Raw genomic sequence first — 10,702 nt, 5'->3', positions numbered from 1 at the left:
ACTGCTTCGTCCAACTTCGAAAAAAGAGGTGAAGAAATAGTAAAATTATTAACCAGCTCTAAAGATTCAGTGATTAACACTCTTCTCTTCCTTCTATGATCTTTTCCTATCCCTGAAGCAGTATTGGAAGTTATTGCCACACTCTCTGAATAATTATTGCAAATTAAAGGGACCATAGATGTATTCTGAAAATTAACAGAACAATTGATATCCTTTTCCTGTCCACTTCCCCTATTTTTTGAAGACAGCTGATGAATATTTCTACATTATGTAAAATTATGTTCTTGATTCAGAATAACCTCTGAACAAATTATATCTGCTTCATTACTCGAACATAACCAGATTCGTCTATCTTGTGACCTTCTATAAACTATAGCATAGCGACCTCTTTCCTTCCTTCCATCAGATGCACTTTTAATTGACAAACATGCAGATATAAGATATCCCAGTTTCCAACGTTTAGAGCTCTTCAAATTTACTTCACTATTTTCCTTCTTCAGCACTTTTCCTTCTACTTCCTTCCCAAGAACATTAACTTCAACTTCATGGACTCCCTCATTTTCCTCATCTATTAAATTGCATCTTTCATCTTTATTTGATTCATAAAGAGACTGGAACTTATTGTGCTTTTCTAGCCCATCCCACTTTATTTTAACAGCAGGCCCAGTAGGAATTAATTTTGTGAATGGGGAATATGATACCCAGTTAGAATCAGATTGGGCTGAATAAATCTGATCCATATCCTCTCTCAGCCCAAGACCCGCGTAATCCCTATTAGGATTTGATTCAAATTCAAAATTACCTGACAACCCATTAATGTTAGGTTTCGTGTGGGACTTCTGTTTCAGAGATTGTTCCCCACCTCATTCCTTCCTTTCACTCTCTTGTCCTTGCTGTAGCCACGTGTCCACCTTTGACCATACTTCATCTGTTGACTTTTCCCGATTGTCTTCTTCATTCTATGAGCTTCCTCCATCATTCTCCTTCGACTAATTTTAACTTTAATTTTAACTTCTGCAGCTCTTCTCCGATTGCAGCTGAGAATTTATAACACTTCGATCCCATATTAATTTTAACTTTAAAAGATCTTCCATATGACCATACAGTAATAAATTTGGGTACGTCAAACGGGCTTGCTACCCTTAACAATAATCTTGCCGATGAGAGGTCCTCTTTATTTCTTGTCTCCTCCAGGATACTTACAAACTCTCCCCACCTTCCTGCAAGTTTCTCTAGAAAAGGTTCAGTTCAGCTAAGAAGTGGTAACCTGTAACAACCCAGAAAAAGAAAATAAATAAATAAATAAATTATAATTAAGTAATTTGGTGAAATTTGGGGATTAAATTAAAAGTTTTCAAAACATGACGGCTATTTTACAAATGAAGGAAATTTAAGGACCAAGCCTTGAATTTTACCAAATAGTGTCGGCAGAAACACATTATATGCGTGAAATTAATCTCTGAAATCATAAACATTGCTCAAATTTCCTCCTCCAATGCCTAACTTCCAAACCTGATTCCGACGCCGTCCGACCACTGATCGTCGATCTAAAACAACCATCGCGTTCATCATCGACCGATTAACAAACCCCGTAAAACAATTGAAGTAAAACACTATCAAACACCGTGAATTTTGATTCAAAGTTTCGACGTTTTTTAGCAACATCGCTGAGAAAATCTTCAATTCATCTCCGATTGTTGCTTTGTTTTCAACACCTCCCGCACCATCGTGTTCCTTGTGCCGTTCTGAGTCCGCCGGTGTCCTCCTTGTCTCCGTCGTCATCGGCACGTGAGGGAGGTAAAGCGGTCAAAGTTTCCAACATGTTAAAATCGAGCTCTCCACCGATCAAAATTGTGAACCGAGCTTTGTAAGTGTTTCAAAATCGCTTGAAATAATTTTAGGAAAATTTTCTATAATTTTTTAGACGCCGGAATAGGTCCCACGCTCCCCCACGTGCCACCACTACGCGTGGGGGAGGTTTGAAATTGGTTGAGAAGCACTAAAACCGGTTTGACCGGTCTGACCCGATTCGACCCGACCAGTTGACCGTTGACTTTGACCGAAAGTCAAATTTTTTGAAAAGTTATATTTTAAGTTTTTCGACGTCCTGAGTCCAAATCCGAAGTTTTTTTTGAAATTCGAACTTGAAGGCCTCGAAATCATAAGTCAAACCCGTTTACTTTGACTTTGACCAAAAAGTCAAAATTTTCGAGAAGTCATATTATATGTTTTTCGATGTCCTGAATCTGATTCCAAAGTCCGTTTTGCCAAATTCTAATCGAAAATCCCTAAATCGAGCTCGTTAACCCAAAAACTACTTAGTATTTTAGCATTTTTTATTATTTATTTGAGATATGGTTATGTAATTAATTCAATAAGATATTTTGTGAAGATACTCGTGTCAGACCTTAGCGATGATCAGTTACGTCCAGAGTTGTCCGTTCATCAGATCAGCCCGAACCGCTTACTACAAGAATTACCCATAGGTTTCCGTAAATTATTTAAAAAAAGATTAAGATTATTTCATATTAGGATTTCCAATATAGATTTTTTCGATTCGTAGGATCTAGAGTTGCAGCAGAGCGTGATCAGCTGACTCAGTAGTAGGCTTCCATATCTGATTATTCAGATTGTTACAGGTGTGTTTCCTGACGGTGTTACCTTAATGTTTTAAAACTATCTATCTAAATTGTTTTACATTTCATAGGATACTAAATATTTTTTATGAGACAATATTTGATGTTCAGAATACTGTTTATTTGATATCTGAGTTACTGCATATTTCTGATATGACTTTTGGTTAAGGTGTTTGTACCTAATTTGATATGGATTAATTATCGTTTCACTCCAATACATACATGTTTATTACTGTCATTGGGGGTATTATTGAAGGAAGTATTTCAGGCTAATTTGTTGTGTGCTCAGGTTAAGTCCTTACTGGTGTGCAGGTGGGTGTATAGTTCTGGGGAACTTACACATTTTGGTGATCGGAGTGATTGGATGGGGCAGTTATTACCGCAGGCTCATCGACTTTGTGCTCAGGGTAAGTCCTTAATGGTGTGCAAGTGGGTGTATGGTTCTGGAGAACCTACACATTCTAGTGATCGGAGTGATTGGATGAGAATAGTGTTCATGTTTTTAAAACATATTTGATAAATTGATTTTATTGAAATATATTTTTTATATATGTTTATTTTTACACTGTATGGAGCACATTGGGCTTTTTAGCTCATTTTGTAAATTTTACCCTTTTTAGATAACAATAGACCGTAAACTAGCAGATTTGTCATCAGGGGAGATCAACTACTTTTACTTGTACAAACGAATACCTCTACATGTTTTTCAGTTGTATTCGGTGACATGTATTTTGCTACTGTTTTGGATATAACCGTATTATCAATATTTTGATCTGTATTACTTTTAATGTTTTATAAGTTGTTTTTAAATATAAATAGAATCTCTGAATGAGATATTTGAATGCTTAGGTTTGGGTCTAGCATTCAGGCCAGGTCTAGGGGGTTATATTTAGTGGTATCAGAGCTTTCGTTTTAATTACTCGGACTATGGATGAGTCCTAAACTTTGAATTTTTAAGAATTTTGATATTTTCAATAACGTGTCACCTTATTTTATAAATTATTTTTAACCGAGATCTCGGATGCCAATTTAACTTATGTTTCAAATTCTTTTTGTAGAGCCTTATAGATCCAACAATGAGCGATGCTAAAGGTCGTAGGACAGGACGTGGCCGTGGTCGAGGGCGAGTCGCTCGATTTCTATTACGATAGATGATCTGATGTCACCACATGATCCTCCAGTTCCACAAGTAGATCTGACCCATTCTCATGATGATCTGGTTACTCCCGTGAGAGACATTCCCTTCATTGAAGATGAGGATACTGACATGAATTAAGATGCCATTAATAGAGCTATCTTTCGCATATTTCAGAGAGCTGCTAGAGTCCCTAATAATATGACAGCAGTCGATATTTCAAATTCTTTGGTCGTTGCTGGTGTAGTTCCATTCGAGGGTATTACTGGTGGACCTCCGAATGATGCTGAGTATTGGCTGGAGGATACAGAGAGAGTTATGGAAGAGATGGATATGAGCCTGAGCAGAAGTTAAAGGGAGCTTTGACTATGTTGAAGAAAGAGAGTTTTAGATGATGGCAATCGATTTCTGGTAGTATTCTGAGAAACCAGTTAACATGGGAACTTTTTAAGGCACGTTTCCGGAATCGTTACTTCGGAGAGAGGTATCTACAGGAGCGACGTCAGGAGTTTCAGAATCTGCAGCAGGGTGATATGTCTATTATGGACTATGATGTCGAGTTCATCCGATTGAGCCGCTATGCTCATGGACTTATTGACACTGAGTCAGATCAATGCTTGAGGTTCGAAGAATAGACTCAGGTATGAGATCAGGAGTCGAGTTGCTACCCACCGGGAAAGAAATTTTGATGCTTTGGTTGAGATAGCCAAGACCGTAAAGGAGATTGAGCGAGTGGGTATGGAGCACAAGAGAGATAGAGATCGAGACAGATTTAGGAGGCCTTCTGTTTCTATAGATTCATCTGAACACCCCAGCAAGAGAGGCAAGGGTGAGTCTTTTCAGAGAGGCGGTGCAAGTGCCAGGCCTGTGGCATCCGGTTCTTCAGTTGTTCAGCCTTCTAAACATGGTGGTTCTTCTGGGTCGCAACCTTTGCAGCCATGTGATTATTATGGAAAACGTCATCCTGGGGAATGCTGGAAGAAATTGGGTACCTGTTTTAGATGTGGTTCTGGTGACCATTTCTTGAAGGATTGTCCAGGGCCAGCTACTACAATTCATACACCAGCTGGTACTCAGAGTACTGTTCAGACTCCACCAGGGAGTCGTAGTCAGGGCAGAGCATCAAGATCGGCTAGTAGAGGCCGAGCATCTTAGAGTAGGGGTCTAGTCAGATCTGAGGCCAGACAACCTGTATTGGTTTACACTGCTAGACTTTAACAGGATCACGATGAGCCTAATGTGATTGTAGGTACTGTTACTATTCATTCAGTTCCCTACTTTGCATTGTTTGATAATGGTTCTACCAATTCTTATGTATCACATTCCATTTCTGAGGGCCTGAATATTCCTGTTAAGAATACTAAAAATTCGGTGACAGTTCAAAGTCCTTTAAGCAAGTCTATAGTGTTAGATCATATTTTTAGAGAATGTCCTATAGAGATCAATGGGGAGACTTTTCTGGCCGACCTAATGGAGTTACCCTTGGAAGAGTTTGATTTGATTCTCGGCATAGATTGGTTGGACAAACATCGAGTTAATCTCGATTGTGAGACCAAGAGAGTTGTTCTGAAGATCACAGATAACCGAAAGATTATAATGATCGGGGAACGTCATGGATTTCTGACGAATGTTGTGTCTGTTTTGGTAGCTGAGAAGATGATCAGGAAGGGTTCTGAGGCATTTCTTGCTTATATTTTGGACACTAGGAGTTCTCAATCTGATATTGAAGGCATCCAGATTGTATGGGAATTTCTTGATGTTTTTCCTGAAGAGTTGTCTGGATTACCGCCGGATAGAGAAGTTGAGTTTAAGATTGAAGTCTATTCTGGTTTTACCCCAGTTTCAATGGCTCCTTATCGTATGACCCCAAAGGAGCTTAAGGAACTAAAAGTCCAACTCTAGGAGTTGTTGGATAGGGGATTTATTTGACCCAGTGTATCACCGTGGGGAGCCCCAGTTCTTTTTATCAAGAAGAAAGATGGGACACTGAGACTCTGTATTGATTATATAAAACTGAAGAAGCTCATAGTTAAAAACAAATATCCTCTACCCAGAATCGATGATCTATTTGACCAATTTCGAGGGCTTCTATCTTTTCAAAAATAGACTTGAGATTTGGTTATTACCAACTTAAAGTGAAAGATTCTGATATCCCGAAGACTGCTTTTCGTACTCGGTATGGGCATTACGAGTTTTTAGTGATGTCATTCAGGTTAACTAATGCCCCTGTTGCTTTTATGGATCTGATGCATCGGGTTTTTCGACCTTATTTGGATCAGTTTGTAGTTGTGTTCATCGATCATATACTGGTGTATTCTAGAACTGAAGCAGAACATGAGGAGCATTTAATGATTGTTCTACAGACTCTAAGGGAAAATAAGTTATACGCTAAGTTGAGCAAGTGTGAGTTCTGGCTCAACGAAGTGACTTTTCTTGGACATTATTCGGGCGGATCCGAGCAAAGTGGAGGCTATTCTGAACTAGAAGTAACCCAGGAATGTCTCTGATATCCGTAGTTTCTTGGGCTTAGCTGGTTACTACCGTCGTTTCGTTGAGGGGTTCTCCTTTATTGTAACTCCTCTAACGAAACTATTGAGGAAAGATGTTCCATTTGTCTGGTCTGAGGATCAACAAGCTAGCTTTGAGAAACTGAAGACTGTTCTAACTCAAGCTCCAGTGTTGATTCAGCCTGAGTCTGAGAAAGATTTTTATGTCTACAGTGATGCTTCTCACTCTGGTTTAGGATGTGTTTTGATGCAAGATGGGAAGGTTGTCGGTTATGCGTCACGTCAATTAAAGTCGTATGAGCATAACTATCCTACTCACGATCTAGAATTAGCTATCATGGTTTTTGCTTTAAAGATCTGGAGACACTACCTCTACAGGGAAAAGTGTTATATCTATACCGATCATAAGAGTCTAAAGTATATGCTTACTCAGAAAGAATTGAATTTAAGACAGCGTCGCTGGTTGGAGCTTCTAAAGGACTATAATTTTGAAATAGAATATCATCCAGGAAAGGCTAATGTAGTGGCCGACACCTTGAGCCGTAAGGCGATATCAGATCTTATAGCCTTATTCGCCAACTTGAGTTTATTTGATGATAATAGTTTGTTAGCAGAATTGCAGGTTAAACCTACTTTGGCTGAGGAGATTAAGCTCCCATTATTGAACAAGTTAAGTAGGGATCGAGTTCAGAGTATACTATAGATCAAGATGGTATTTTATTCTTTCACGGTCGTTATTATGTCCCTAAAGATAATAAGTTGAGGTAGGTTATTCTTCAGGAGGCTCATAGTAGTCCTTATGCTATGCATCCTGGCAGGGATAAAATGTACAATAATCTCAAAGAGCGCTACTTTTGGACTGATATGAAAAAGAATATTTCAGATTTTGTGGCGCGGTGTTTGACTTGTCAGCAGGTTAAGGCAGAGCACCAACATCCATATGGATTGTTACAGTCAATTAAGATTCCTGAGTAGAAATGGGAGTGCATTACGATGGACTTTGTTACTGGTCTTCCTCTGACTCCTTCCAAAAAGGATTCTATTTGGGTGATTGTTGATCGACTCACTAAGTCAGCGCACTTTATCCTTATTCAGGTTAAGTATTCTCTGGACAAACTGGTTAGATTGTATATTTTTTAGATTGCTAGGCTTCATTGTGTTCCATTGTCTATCATATCTGAACGAGATCCAAGGTTCACTTCCAGGTTCTGGAAGGCTTTGCATGAGGCTCTGGGTACTCGTTTGAATTTCAGTACAACTTTTCATCCACAGACTGATTGTCAGTCTGAGCGAGTTATTCAGGTGTTGGAGGATATGTTACGGGGTTACGTGATTGATTTCCATGGTAGTTGGGAAGATTTCTTTCCATTAGCTTATTTTGCTTATAATAATAGTTACCAGACAAGTATTCGTATGGCACCGTACGAGGCTGTGTATGGACGTAGATGTCGTACTCCTATATGTTGGACAAAGTTACATGATAGAAAAACTTTGGGTCCAGAATTGGTTCAAGAGACTGAAGATACTGTCAGATTGATCTGTGATTGCTTAAGAGAGGCATTTGATAAGCATAAATCATACGCAGATAAACGACGTAAGGATATCGAGTTTGAGGTTGGGAATCAAGTTTTTCTCAAGGTATCTCCATGGAAGAAAGTATTGAGATTTGGACGTAAAGGTAAGATGAGTCCGAGATTTATTGGGCCGTATCGTATTCTAAAAAAAAGTCGGACCTGTTGCTTATCAGCTTGTGTTGCCTCCCCAGATCAATCGTATTCATAATGTTTTTCACATGTCTATGTTGAGGTGATACCATCCAGATCCAGATCACATCATTCAGGTTGATGAGGTAGAGCTGAGACCTGATTTGTCATATGAGGATGAGCCCGTTCAAATTTTAGAAAGGGATGAATGAGTTCTTCGGAATAGGTGTATTCCAATGGTCAAAGTTCAATGGAGTAACCGTGACCCCTCAGAAGCTACTTGGGAGACATTGGAGACAATGGAGGCTCAATTTCCTCAGTTATTCTCATAAGGTAAATTTCGATGACGAAATTCCTTGTAGAGGGGAGAATTGTAACAACTCAGAAAAAGAATAAATAAATAAATTATAATCAAGTAATTTGGTGAAATTTGGGGATTAAATTAAAAGTTTTCAAAACCTGAAGGCTATTTTAGAAATGAAGGAAATTTAGGGACCAAGTCTTGAATTTTACCAAATAGTGTCAACAGAAATGTATTATATGTGTGAAATTCATCTATGAAATCAGAAACATTGCTCAAATTTCCTCCTCCAACGCCCAACTTCCAAAATCGATTCCGACGTCGTCCGACCACCGATCGTCGATTTAAAACCACCCCACCATCGTGTTCGTCATCGTCCGATGAACAAACCCCATAAAACAATTGAAGTGAAACGCTGTCAAACGCCGTGAATTTCAATTCAAAGTTTCGACGTGTTTTTAGCACCACTGCCGAGAAAATCTTCAATTCATCTCCGATCTTTGCTCTGTTTTCGACACCTCCTGCACCATCGTGTTCCTTGTGCCGTTCCGAGTCTAACGGTGTCATCATTGTCTCCGTCGTCGTCGGCGTGTGAGAGAAGTTAAGCGGTCAAAGATTCCAATGTGTTGAAATCGAGCTCTCCACCGTTCAAAATTGTGAACCAAGCTTTGTAAGTGCCTCAAAATCGCTTGAAATAATTTTAGGAATTTATTTTGTAATTTTTTAGACGTCGGAATAGGTCCCACGCGGCCCCACTGCGCTTGGGGAAGGTTCGAAATTGGTTGAGAAGCATTAAAACCGGTTTGACCGATCTGACCTGGTCCGACCCACCCTTCCCATTGACCCAACCCGACTCGTTGACCGTTGACGTTGACCGACCATTGACCGTTAACTTTGATCGGAAGTCAAATTTTTCGAAAAGTCATATTTTAGGTTTTTCGACATATATTATCCGAATCCGAAGACTGTTTTTCGAAATTCGAACCCGAAAGCCTCGAAATCGTCAGTCAAACCCATTGACTTTGACTTTGACCAAAAAGTCAAATTTTGTGAAAAGTCATATTTTATGTTTTTCGACTTCCTGAAACTAATTCCAAAGTCCGTTTTGCCAAATTCTAACCGAAAATCTCGAAATCGAGCTCGTTAACCCAAAAATGCTTAGTATATTAGCATTTTTGATTATTTATTTGAGATATAGTTATGGAATTAATTTAATAAGATATTTTATGAAGGTACTCGTGTTTCACCTTATCAAGGATCAGTTAGGTCCGGAGTTTTTCGTTCGTCAGATCAGCCCGAATCGCGTACTACGAGAATTACCTGTAGGTTTCCGTAAATTATTTAAATAAAGATTAAGATTATTCATATTAGGATTTCCAATATGGATTTTTCCGATTCGTAGGATCTAGCGTTGCAGCAGAGCGTGATCGACAGACTTAGTAGTAGGCTTCCATATCTGATTACTCAGACAGTTACATGTGTGTTTCCTGACGGTGTTACCTTACTATTTTAAAACTATCTATCTGAACTGTTTTACATTTCAAATGATACTAAATATTTTTATGAGACAATATATGATGTTCGGAATACTGTTTATTTGATATATGAGTTACTGTATATTTGCGATATGATTTTTGGTTAAGGTGTTTTGTACCTGCTTTCTGAATATGGATTAATTATCGTTTCACTCCAATACATAAATGTTTATTACTGTCATTGGGGGTTATTATTGAAGGAAGTATTTGAGACTCTTTTGTTGTGTGCTCAGGGTAAGTCCTTACTGGTGTGCAGGTGGGTGTATGGTTCTGGGGAACCTACACATTTTGGTGATCGAAGTAATTGGATGGGGCAGTTATTACCGCAGGCTCATCGACTTTGTGCTCAGGGTAAGTCCTTAATGGTGTGCAGATGGGTGTATGGTTCTGGAGAACCTACACATTCTAGTGATTGGAGTGATTAGATGGGAATAATGTTCATGTTTTAAAACATGTTTGATAAATTGATTTTATTGAAATATTTTATCTGTATGTTTATTTTTACACTGTATGGAACACACTTGGCTTTTTAACTCATTTTGTAAATTTTACCCTTTTCAGATAATAACAAACCGTAAACTAGCAGATTTGGCATCAGTGAAAATCAACTACTTTTACTTGTACGAACGAATACCTCTACATGTTTTTCAGTTGTATTCGGTGACATGTATTTTGCAATTGTTTTGGATATAACCATATTATCGATATTTTGATATGTATTACTTTTAATGTTTTATAAGTTGTTTTTAAATATAAACAGAATCTCTGAATGAGATATGTGACTGCTTAGGTTTGAGTCTAGCGTTCAGGCCGGGTCTAGGGGGTTACATACCCAACCAACTCAACCATGCAATACGCCAATGGAACACCTTCTTAATTCAACAA

Source organism: Hibiscus syriacus, unplaced genomic scaffold (genome assembly GCF_006381635.1).
Source record: "Hibiscus syriacus cultivar Baekdansim isolate YM2019G1 unplaced genomic scaffold, ASM638163v2 tig00110895_pilon, whole genome shotgun sequence".
In the NCBI taxonomy this organism is placed as follows: Eukaryota; Viridiplantae; Streptophyta; class Magnoliopsida; order Malvales; family Malvaceae; genus Hibiscus; species Hibiscus syriacus.
Note: the sequence above shows the minus strand (reverse complement) of the source record.